Here is a 12378-nt window from a genome sequence, read left to right as displayed (position 1 = left end):
ACTTTTAAAGTCTTATATAAGTGTTATAATAAAAGCAACACGTGATGTAAGTACAAGTTGTCTTAGCCTACTATCAAAAAGACTTTAAAGGTCCTTATAAGTGTTGTAATGAAGGCAATACATGATGAAAGTGTCTATATTAGTCTACTAACAACATTTCTTAAAAAATCTTATATAAGGGTTAACATGAAGACAACATGATGTAAGTGTCTGTACTAATTATTTTAGCCTACTATCAAAATTATTTTAAAAGTTGTATATAAGTGTTGTATTGAAGACAACACATGATGTAAGTGTCTATATTAGCCTACTATCAAAATGACTTTTAAAGTCTTATATAAGTGTTATAATAAAAGCAACACGTGACGTAAGTACAAGTTGTCTTAGCCTACTATCAAAAGGACTTTAAAGGTCCTTATAAGTGTTGTGATGAAGGCAACACATGATGAAAGTGTCTATATTAGCTATATTAGTCTACTATCAAAATGTCTTCAAAATTCTTATATAAGTGTTAAAATGAAGACAACACATGATGTAAGTGTCTGTACTAATTATTTTAGCCTACTATCAAAATTATTTTAAAAGTTGTATATAAGTGTTGTTTTGAAGACAACACATGATGTAAGTGTCTATATTAGCGTACTATCAAAATGACTTTAAAAGTCTTATATAAGTGTTATATTGAAGACAACACATGATGTAAGTGTCTATATAAGCCTACTATCAACATGACTTGAAAAGTCTTAAATAAGTGTTTTAATGAAGGAAACACATGATGTAAGTGTCTATATTAGTTATATTAGCCTACTATCAAAATGACTTTAAAAGTCTTATAATGAAGGCAACACATGATATTAGTGTCTATATTAGTTATATTAGCCTACTATCAAACTGACAATAAAAGTCTTGTATAAGTGTTATTATGATGACAACACATGATGTAAGTGTCTATATTAGCCTACTATCAAAATTACTTTAAAAGTCTTATAATGAAGACAACACATGGTGTAAGTTTCTATATTAGTTATATTGGCCTACTATCAAAATGAATTTAAAAGTCTTATATAAGTGTTATAATGAAGACAACACATTATGTAATTGTCTATATTAGCTATATTAGCCTACTATCAATCTTCGTTGATAGAAATGTTGTATTTTAATTTTTATTCTGCACATTTTTGCATTATTGGAAATCATTAAACTTATGCAGCTAGTGTCCAAACAAAGTTGGGGGGAAAAAAAGAAAAAAAGAAGTATATTTTCTCCACTCCAGTCCAACAATAAATGATTTGCTCCTCCACTCCACGCTTCTTTGCTGCTTTATTGCCGGGAAATTCTTCACTTGTGCTTCAATGGCTCGGCTTAAAAATCGTATATAATGAAGACAACACATGATGTATGTGTCTATATTGGCCTACTATCACAATGACTTTTAAAGTCTTATATAAGTGTTGTAATGAAGGCAACACATGATGAAAGTGTCTATATTAGCTATATTAGTCGACTATCAAACTGTCTTCAACATTCTTATATAAGTGTTAAAATGAAGACAACACATGATGTAAGTGTCTGTACTAATTATTTTAGCCTTCTATGAAAATTATTTTAAAAGTTGTATACAAGTGTTGTATTGAAGACAACACATGATGTAAGTGTCTATGTTAGCCTACTATCAAAATGACTTTAAAAGTCTTATAATGAAGGCAACACATGATGTAAGTGCCTATATTCTTTGAGACACTAGTGATTTAGGGCTATATAAGTAAACATTGATTGATTGATTGATATTAACCTACTATCAAAATGACTTCAAAAGTCTTATAATGAAGGCAACACATGATGTAAGTGTCTATATTGGTTATATTAGCCTCCTATCAAACTGACATTACAAGTCTTATATAAGTGTTATGATGATGACAACACGTGATGTAACTGTCTATATTAGCCTACTATCAAAATTACTTTAAAAGTATTTTAATGAAGGCAACACATAATGTAAGTGTCTACATTAGCTATATTAGCCTACTATCAACATGCCTTGAAAAGTCTTATATAAGTGTTACAATGAAGACAACACATGACGTAAGAGTCTGTATTAGCCTACTATAAAAATGACTTTAAAAGTCTTATAATGAAGGCAACACATGGTGTAAGTTTCTATATTAGTTATATTAGCCTACTATCAATCTTCGTTGACAGAAATGTTGTATTTTAATTTTTATTCTGCACATTTTTGCATTATTGGAAATCATTAAACTTATGCAGCTAGTGTCCAAACAAAGTTGGGGGGAAAAAAAGAAAAAAAAGAAGTATATTTTCTCCACTCGAGTCCAACAATAAGTGATTTGCTCCTCCACTCCACGCTTCTTTGCTGCTTTATTGCCGGGAAATCCTTCACTTGTGCTTCTATGGCTCGGCTTAAAAGTCATATATAATGAAGACAACACATGATGTAAGTGTCTATATTGGCCTATTATCACAATGACTTTTAAAGTCTTATATAAGTGTTATAATAAAAGCAACACGTGATGTAAGTACAAGTTGTCTTAGCCTACTATCAAAAGGACTTTAAAGGTCCTTATAAGTGTTGTAATGAAGGCAACAGATTATGAAAGTGTCTATATTAGCTATATTAGTCTACTATCAAAATGTCTTCAAAATTCTTATATAAGTGTTAAAATGAAGACAACACATGATGTGTCTGTACTAATTATTTTAGCCTACTATCAAAATTATTTTAAAAGTTGTATATAAGTGTTGTTTTGAAGACAACACATGATGTAAGTGTCTATATTAGCCTACTATCAAAATGACTTTAAAAGTCTTATAATGAAGGCAACACATGATGTAAGTGCCTATATTCTTTGAGACACTAGTGATTTAGGGCTATATAAGTAAACATTGATTGATTGATTGATATTAGCCTACCATCAAAATGACTTTAAAAGTCTTATAATGAAGGCAACACATGAGGTAAATGTCTATATTAGCCTACTATCAAAATGACTTAAAAGTCTTATAATGAAGGCAACACATCATGTAAGTGTCTATATTAGCCTACTATCAAAATTACTTAAAAGTCTTATAATGAATACAACACATGATGTAAGTGTCTACATTGGCCTACTATCACAGTGACTTTTAAAGTCTTATATAAGTGTTATAATGAAGGCAACACATGATGTAAGTATAAGTTGTCTTAGCCTACTATCAAAAGGACTTAAAAAGTCCTTATAAGTGTTGTAATGAAGGCAACACATGGTGAAAGTGTCTATATTAGCTATATTAGTCGACTATCAAAATGTCTTCAACATTCTTATATAAGTGTTAAAATGAAGACAACACATGATGTAAGTGTCTGTACTAATAATTTTAGCCTTCTATCAAAATTATTTTAAAAGTTGTATACAAGTGTTTTATTGAAGACAACACATGATGTAAGTGTCTATATTAGCCTACTATCAAAATGACTTTAAAAGTCTTATAATGAAGGCAACACATGATGTAAGTGTCTATATTAGTTATATTAGCCTCCTATCAAACTGACATTACAAGTCTTATATAAGTGTTATAATGATGACAACACGTGATTTAACTGTCTATATTAGCCTACTATCAAAATTACTTTAAAAGTATTTTAATGAAGGCAACACATAATGTAAGTGTCTACATTAGCTATATTAGCCTACTATCAACATGCCTCGAAAAGTCTTATATAAGTGTTACAAAGAAGACAACACATGATGTAAGTGTCTGTATTAGCCTACTATAAAATGACTTTAAAAGTGTTATAATGAAGGCAACACATGGTGTAAGTTTCTATATTAGTTATATTAGCCTACTATCAATCTTTGTTGACAGAAATGTTGTATTTTAATTTTTATTCTGCACATTTTTGCATTATTGGAAATCATTAAACTTATGCAGCTAGTGTCCAAACAAAGTTGGGGGGAAAAATAAGAAAAAAAAGAAGTATATTTTCTCCACTCCAGTCCAACAATAAATGATTTGCTCCTCCACTCCACGCTTCTTTGCTGCTTAATTGTCGGGAAATCCTTCACTTGTGCTTCTATGGCTCGGCTTAAAAGTCGTATATCATGAAGACAACACATGATGTAAGTGTCTATATTGGCCTACTATCACAATGACTTTTAAAGTCTTATATAAGTGTTATAATGAAGGCAACACATGATGTAAGTACAAGTTGTCTTAGCCTACTATCAAAAGGACTTAAAAAGTCCTTATAAGTGTTGTAATGAAGGCAACACATGATGAAAGTGTCTATATTAGCTATATTAGTCGACTATAAAAATGTCTTCAACGTTCTTATATAAGTGTAAAAATGAAGACAACACATGTTGTAAGTGTCTGTACTAATAATTTTAGCCTTCTAACAAAATTATTTTAAAAGTTGTATACAAGTGTTGTATTGAAGACAACACATAATGTAAGTGTCTATATTAGCCTACTATCAACATGACTTGAAAAGTCTTATATAAGTGTTTTGATGAAGGAAACACATGATGTGTCTATATTAGCCTTCTATCAAAATGACTTTACAAGTGTTATAATGAAGGCAACACATGATGTAAGTGTCTATATTAGTTATATTGGCCTCCTATCAAACTGACATTAAAAGTCTTATATAAGTGTTATAATGATGACAACACGTGGTGTAAGTGTCTATATTAGCCTACTATCAAAATGACTTTAAAAGTCTTATAATGAAGGCAACACATGATGTAAGTGTCTATATTAGCCTACTATCAAAATGACTTTACAAGTGTTATGATGAAGGCAACACATGGTGTCTATATTAGTTATATTAGCCTCCTATCAAACTGACATGAAAAGTCTTGTATAAGTGTTATAATGAGGACAACACATGATGTAAGTGTCTATATTAGCCTACTATCAAAATGACTTTAAAAGTATTTTAATGAAGGCAACACATGATGTAAGTGTCTATATTAGCCTACTATCAAAATGACTTTAAAAGTATTATATAAGTGTTATAATAAAGGCAACACATGATGTAAGTGTCTATATTAGCTATATTAGCCTACTATCAATCTTCGTTGACAGAAGTGTTGTATTTAAATTTTTATTCTGCACATTTTTGCAACATTGGAAATCATTAAACTTATGCAGTTAGAGGGGAAAGAAGCATATTTTGTACACTCCAGTCCAACAATAAATGATTTGCTCCTCCACTCCACGCTTCTTTGCTGCTTTATTGCCGGGAAATTCTTCACTTGTGCTTCTTTGGCTCGGCTTAAAAAGGGAAAAGGGGGCAAAAAAAAATATGTTCAAAAGTGACACTTTTTAATGTTTTGTCTTCTTCTAATCCACCAAAATAAAGTGTGTGTGAGGGGTTTGAGGGGGGAGGGGGGTTGGGTCAGAGGTCAGGAGGGTTACTCGTCTCGCTGCCAAAACTAAGTTTGACAGGTGAGGGCGGGCGGTCGCGTGTGCGAGTTGGCGGCTGGCGTGTGCCTGTGACACGCCAGCCGCCCCCCGGCTCCCGCCCAAAAAACACAAAAATAAACCTGCAAATATTAGGGCGGTGCTTCTCTAACTTTTAATTTTTTTTTTAAATTGTATTCATTTATTTCAATTTTTTCTTTTTTTTTGGTGGTTAACATTAAAATACAGTAGTCTAGTAGGCTTAGGTATTCATTAAAAACAAACAGGCGGAGGTTTTATTTAACAAGTATGATATCTATTTTGGCCACTGTAACATCAGTTCGAACAGTAACACTGTGTTTGAATAGGGGAACATAAAATACTTAAATGTTGAATCAAATGCTTTGGCGTACAACTAAATCGGGGGTCGGCAACCCAAAATGTCGAAAGAGCACCAAAAAAGATTAAAAAAAAAAAAAAAAATCTATCTGGAGCCGCAAAAAATTAAAAGTCTTATATACCTGTTATAATGAAGGCAACACATGAGGTAAGTGTCTATATTAGCCTACTTTAAAAAATACTTTAAAAGTCTTATATAAGTGTTATAATGAAGGCAACACATGATGTAAGTGTCTATATTAGCCTACTTTAAAAATACTTTGAAAGTCTTATATATGTGTTATAATGAAGACAACACATGATGTAAGTGTCTATATTAGCCTACTTTAAAAATACTTTGAAAGTCTTATATAAGTGTTATAATGAAGACAACACATGATGTAAGTGTCTATATTAGCCTACTTTAAAAATACTTTGAAAGTCTTATATAAGTGTTATAATGAAGGCAACACATGAGGTAAGTTTCTATATTAGCCTACTTTAAAAAATACTTTAAAAGTCTCATATATGTGTTATAATGAAGACAACACACAATGTAAGTGTCTATATTAGCTTACTATCAAAATAAATTTAAAAATCTTATATAAGTGTTATAATGAAGGCAACACATGATGTGTCTATATTAGCCTACTATCAAAATGACTTTTAACATCTTATATATGTGTTATAATGAAGACAACACATGAGGTAAGTGTCTATATTAGCCTACTTTAAAAATACTTTAAAAGTCTTATATATGTGTTATAATGAAGACAACACATGAGGTAAGTGTCTATATTAGTCTACTTTAAAAATACTTTAAAAGTCTTATATATGTGTTATAATGAAGACAACACATGAGGTAAGTGTCTATATTAGCCTACTTTAAAAATACTTTAAAAGTCTTATATAAGTGTTATAATGAAGGCAACACATGATGTAAGTGTCTATATTAGCCTACTATCAAAATAACTTTAAAAGTCTTATATAAGTGTTATAATGAAGGCAACACATGATGTGTCTATATTAGCCTACTATCAAAATAACTTTTAAAATCTTATATAAGTGTTATAATGAAGGCAAAACATGATGTGTCTGTATTAGCCTACTATCAAAATAACTTTAAAAGTCTTATATATGTGTTATAATGAAGACAACACATGAGGTAAGTGTCTATATTAGTCTACTTTAAAAATACTTTAAAAGTCTTATATATGTGTTATAATGAAGACAACACATGAGGTAAGTGTCTATATTAGCCTACTTTAAAAATACTTTAAAAGTCTTATATAAGTGTTATAATGAAGGCAACACATGATGTAAGTGTCTATATTAGCCTACTATCAAAATAACTTTAAAAGTCTTATATATGTGTTATAATGAAGACAACACATGAGGTAAGTGTCTATATTAGTCTACTTTAAAAATACTTTAAAAGTCTTATATATGTGTTATAATGAAGACAACACATGAGGTAAGTGTCTATATTAGCCTACTTTAAAAATACTTTAAAAGTCTTATATAAGTGTTATAATGAAGGCAACACATGATGTAAGTGTCTATATTAGCCTACTATCAAAATAACTTTAAAAGTCTTATATATGTGTTATAATGAAGACAACACATGAGGTAAGTGTCTATATTAGTCTACTTTAAAAATACTTTAAAAGTCTTATATATGTGTTATAATGAAGACAACACATGAGGTAAGTGTCTATATTAGCCTAATTTAAAAATACTTTAAAAGTCTTATATAAGTGTTATAATGAAGACAACACATGATGTAAGTGTCTATATTAGCCTACTATCAAAATAACTTTTAAAGTCTTATATAAGTGTTATAATGAAGACAACACATGATGTGTCTATATCAGCCTACTATCAAAATGACTTTAAAAGTTGTATGTACGTGTTATAATGAAGACAACACATGATGTAAGTGTCTATATTAGCCTACTATCAAAATAACTTTTAAAGTCTTATATAAGTGTTATAATGAAGGCAACACATGATGTGTCTATATTAGCCTACTATCAAAATGACTTTTAACATCTTATATATGTGTTATAATGAAGACAACACATGAGGTAAGTGTCTATATTAGCCTACTTTAAAAATACTTTAAAAGTCTTATATATGTGTTATAATGAAGACAACACATGAGGTAAGTGTCTATATTAGTCTACTTTAAAAATACTTTAAAAGTCTTATATATGTGTTATAATGAAGACAACACATGAGGTAAGTGTCTATATTAGCCTACTTTAAAAATACTTTAAAAGTCTTATATAAGTGTTATAATGAAGGCAACACATGATGTAAGTGTCTATATTAGCCTACTATCAAAATAACTTTAAAAGTCTTATATAAGTGTTATAATGAAGGCAACACATGATGTGTCTATATTAGCCTACTATCAAAATAACTTTTAAAATCTTATATAAGTGTTATAATGAAGGCAAAACATGATGTGTCTGTATTAGCCTACTATCAAAATAACTTTAAAAGTCTTATATATGTGTTATAATGAAGACAACACATGAGGTAAGTGTCTATATTAGTCTACTTTAAAAATACTTTAAAAGTCTTATATATGTGTTATAATGAAGACAACACATGAGGTAAGTGTCTATATTAGCCTACTTTAAAAATACTTTAAAAGTCTTATATAAGTGTTATAATGAAGGCAACACATGATGTAAGTGTCTATATTAGCCTACTATCAAAATAACTTTAAAAGTCTTATATATGTGTTATAATGAAGACAACACATGAGGTAAGTGTCTATATTAGTCTACTTTAAAAATACTTTAAAAGTCTTATATATGTGTTATAATGAAGACAACACATGAGGTAAGTGTCTATATTAGCCTAATTTAAAAATACTTTAAAAGTCTTATATAAGTGTTATAATGAAGACAACACATGATGTAAGTGTCTATATTAGCCTACTATCAAAATAACTTTTAAAGTCTTATATAAGTGTTATAATGAAGACAACACATGATGTGTCTATATCAGCCTACTATCAAAATGACTTTAAAAGTTGTATGTACGTGTTATAATGAAGACAACACATGATGTAAGTGTCTATATTAGCCTACTATCAAAATAACTTTTAAAGTCTTATATAAGTGTTATAATGAAGACAACACATGATGTAAGTGTCTATATCAGCCTACTATCAAAATAACTTTAAAAGTCTTATATAAGTGTTATAATGAAGGCAACACATGATGTCAGTGTTTACATTAGCCTACTATCAAAATGACTTTAAAAGTTGTATATAAGTGTTATAATGAAGGCAACACATGATGTAAGTGTCTATATTAGTTATATTAGCCTACTATCAAAATGACTTTATAAGTCTTATATTTCGGATTCTGATGCTGAAATCTTTGGCGTACCACTAGATCAAATGTGTCAAACTCAAGGCCCAGGGGCCACATCTGGCCCGCCACATTATTCCTTGAAGTCTGGGCTTCCCTGCTTAGGCTGCTGCCCCCGCGACCCAATCTTGGATAAGCGAAAGAAGATGGATGATTGATGTATCTAAATTTTAACAGAAAAAAAAGCATTTTAACTCAATATTATTTGATGCAACAAGCTAAAGTAGAAAAGGAATTTATACGGCGCCCTTCCTTGGTGGATCTCTCATGAGAGGAAGAGGGGGTGGGTGAGGTTAATCATTTTGTCATACAGTCTGCTGAAAATGAGGGAAAGCTCCACTCTAAACAGCACCCGACGATGCGGTCAAAGTCGGAATGACGGCGAAAGTGGATAGTGCGCTCCCGCAATTCGTCACGTTTTATGTGTCAGGTAAAGTGCCTTTTGAATCCTGTTCCTACTGTATTCCTTGCCTTTGTGCCTTTCAAACCCTTTTCGACACTAGCTGAAATTAAGTTGTTACTTTGAAGTGATTCCGAAGTAAGTTTCCATTTGTTTGTTGGTAAACAACGATAGTAATAATAAAAAAAAAAATTAAAGCTGCAAGCAGCGATGAACGAGACCGACTTTTGCTGGTGTTTCCTGCCTTTAGCCATTCAAGCGGCCATCTTGAGATGGCAGCAGCGCAGGAGCGTCAGCGCAGCAGTTCTTTGAAGGCTCGTAAAATCAAAACCGGAGCAGTTAAAAAACTCTTTGTGCAACTTTTAATCAGAAGGGTTTAATCTCTTTCCTGTGCGAGTTTGAAGCCGACACAACAAACGCGCTCCGAGGAGATAATGTTTGAAAAAAGGTGACGGGATTTTTACAAAACTTTTGTTTTGAAGGGGTAATTGCCAACTTCCTGTTGATTTTTGCTGGAGGATGTCAATTAATGAAATGTAGGTTTAAGTTAGATCTACATAGAGGTTTTTGTTTCATGTCTCTACGACATTCCTACCGGAAGTTACAAGCAGTTTTGTCTGTGTTTTTTCCTAGGGGGGGCGCTAGAGCGCAATTTTGAGTTTTTTTTTTTTTTTTTTTTTTTTTTTATTAGATGGCAATTTTCGCCAGTCCTGATGTGTGTGTAGAATTTGGTGAGTTTTGAAGCATGTTAAGTGGGTCAAATTACAGCTCAAAGAGGCGGGGGTATAAAAATAATAAAACCTTAGAAATACAATAGGGTCCTCTGTCCCAAAGGGACATTCGGTCCCAAATAATAAACTTCGAGAATGATGTGGAGTGCATGAAAAAGCAGAAATCTCCCTCTAAGACAACAATATTTGCAACAACCAATGTTGCAAATAAGAGATAAGAGTAAACCAAGCCTGACCAAGAATACGTCCATTAGATATTAGACCTCAGCATTGTGTAGGACGTTGCTTTTGCCAATTAGACACGGCCCACGCTCTCTCTCTCTCTCTCTCTCGCTCGCCCGTGCAAGCCTGACAGGCCGCCACACACGGCGGGGGTAAGGGGTCGGGGTACGCGGGGGACATAATGGACTCTGACAGGCGCCAGAGCGGGACTTTTGCACCACGCCTGACGTCACCCAAGGCGCCCTAATAATGACGCCGGGGCTACTTTTAGCCTGAAAGCAGCACAACAATGTTGCGTTCGGGCGCAATCGGCTAAACGACAACTTATGAGCTCATCATTCGATGTCTGTCTCCATCCATCCATCCATCATCTTCCGCTTATCCGAGGTCGGGTCGCGGGGGCAGCAGCCTAAGCAGGGAAGCCCAGACTTCCCTATCTCCAGCCACTTCGTCTAGCTCTTCCCGGGGGATCCCGAGGCGTTCCCAGGCCAGCCGGGAGACATAGTCTTTCCAACGTGTCCTGGGTCTTCCCCGTGGCCTCCTACCAGCTGGACGTGCCCTAAACACATCCCTAGGGAGGCGTTCGGGTGGCATCCTGACCAGATGCCCGAACCACCTCATCTGGCTCCTCTCGATGTGGAGGAGCAGCGGCTTTACGTTGAGCTCCTCCCGGATGGCAGAGCTTCTCACCCTATCTCTAAGGGAGAGCCCCGCCACCCGGCGGAGGAAACTCATTTCGGCCGCTTGTACCCGTGATCTTATCCTTTCGGTCATGACCCAGAGCTCATGACCATAGGTGAGGATGGGAACGTAGATCGACCGGTAAATTGAGAGCTTTGCCTTCCGGCTCAGCTCCTTCTTCACCACAACGGATCGATACAACGTCCGCATTACTGAAGACGCCGCACCGATCCGCCTGTCTATCTCACGATCCACTCTTCCCCCACTCGTGAACAAGACTCCTAGGTACTTGAACTCCTCCACTTGGGGCAGGGTCTCCTCCCCAACCCGGAGATGGCACTCCACCCTTTTCCGGGCGAGAACCATGGACTCGGACTTGGAGGTGCTGATTCTCATTCCGGTCGCTTCACACTCGGCTGCGAACCGATCCAGTGAGAGCTGAAGATCCCGGCCAGATGAAGCCATCAGGACTACATCATCTGCAAAAAGCAGAGACCTAATCCCGTGGCCACCAAACCGGAACCCCTCAACGCCTTGACTGCGCCTAGAAATTCTGTCCATAAAAGTTATGAACAGAATCGGTGACAAAGGACAGCCTTGGCGGAGTCCAACCCTCACTGGAAATGTGTTCGACTTACTGCCAGCAATGCGGACCAAGCTCTGACACTGATCATACAGGGAGCGGACTGCCACAATAAGACATTCCGATACCCCATACTCTCTGAGCACTCCCCACAGGACTTCCCGAGGGACACGGTCGAATGCCTTCTCCAAGTCCACAAAGCACATGTAGACTGGTTGGGCAAACTCCCATGCACCCTCAAGAACCCTGCCGAGAGTATAGAGCTGGTCCACAGTTCCACGACCAGGACGAAAACTACACTGTTCCTCCTGAATCCGAGGTTCGACTATCCGGCGAAGCCTCCTCTCCAGTACACCTGAATAAACCTTACCGGGAAGGCTGAGGAGTGTGATCCCACGATAGTTGGAACACACCCTCCGGTCCCCCTTCTTAAAGAGAGGGACCACCACCCCGGTCTGCCAATCCAGAGGTACCACCCCCGATGTCTGTCTATTTTCTATAAAGAAAAGCAGAGTTGTCTTTTTTTAATAATAATACAATAATTCTTAAAGGCCTACTGAAAGCCAATACTACCCACCACGCAGTCTGATA

The sequence above is a fragment of the Nerophis ophidion genome, linkage group LG27, assembly GCF_033978795.1.
Source record: "Nerophis ophidion isolate RoL-2023_Sa linkage group LG27, RoL_Noph_v1.0, whole genome shotgun sequence".
Taxonomy (NCBI): Eukaryota; Metazoa; Chordata; class Actinopteri; order Syngnathiformes; family Syngnathidae; genus Nerophis; species Nerophis ophidion.
The sequence above is the reverse complement of the archived record's forward strand: the minus strand, read 5'-3'. Positions refer to the sequence as shown.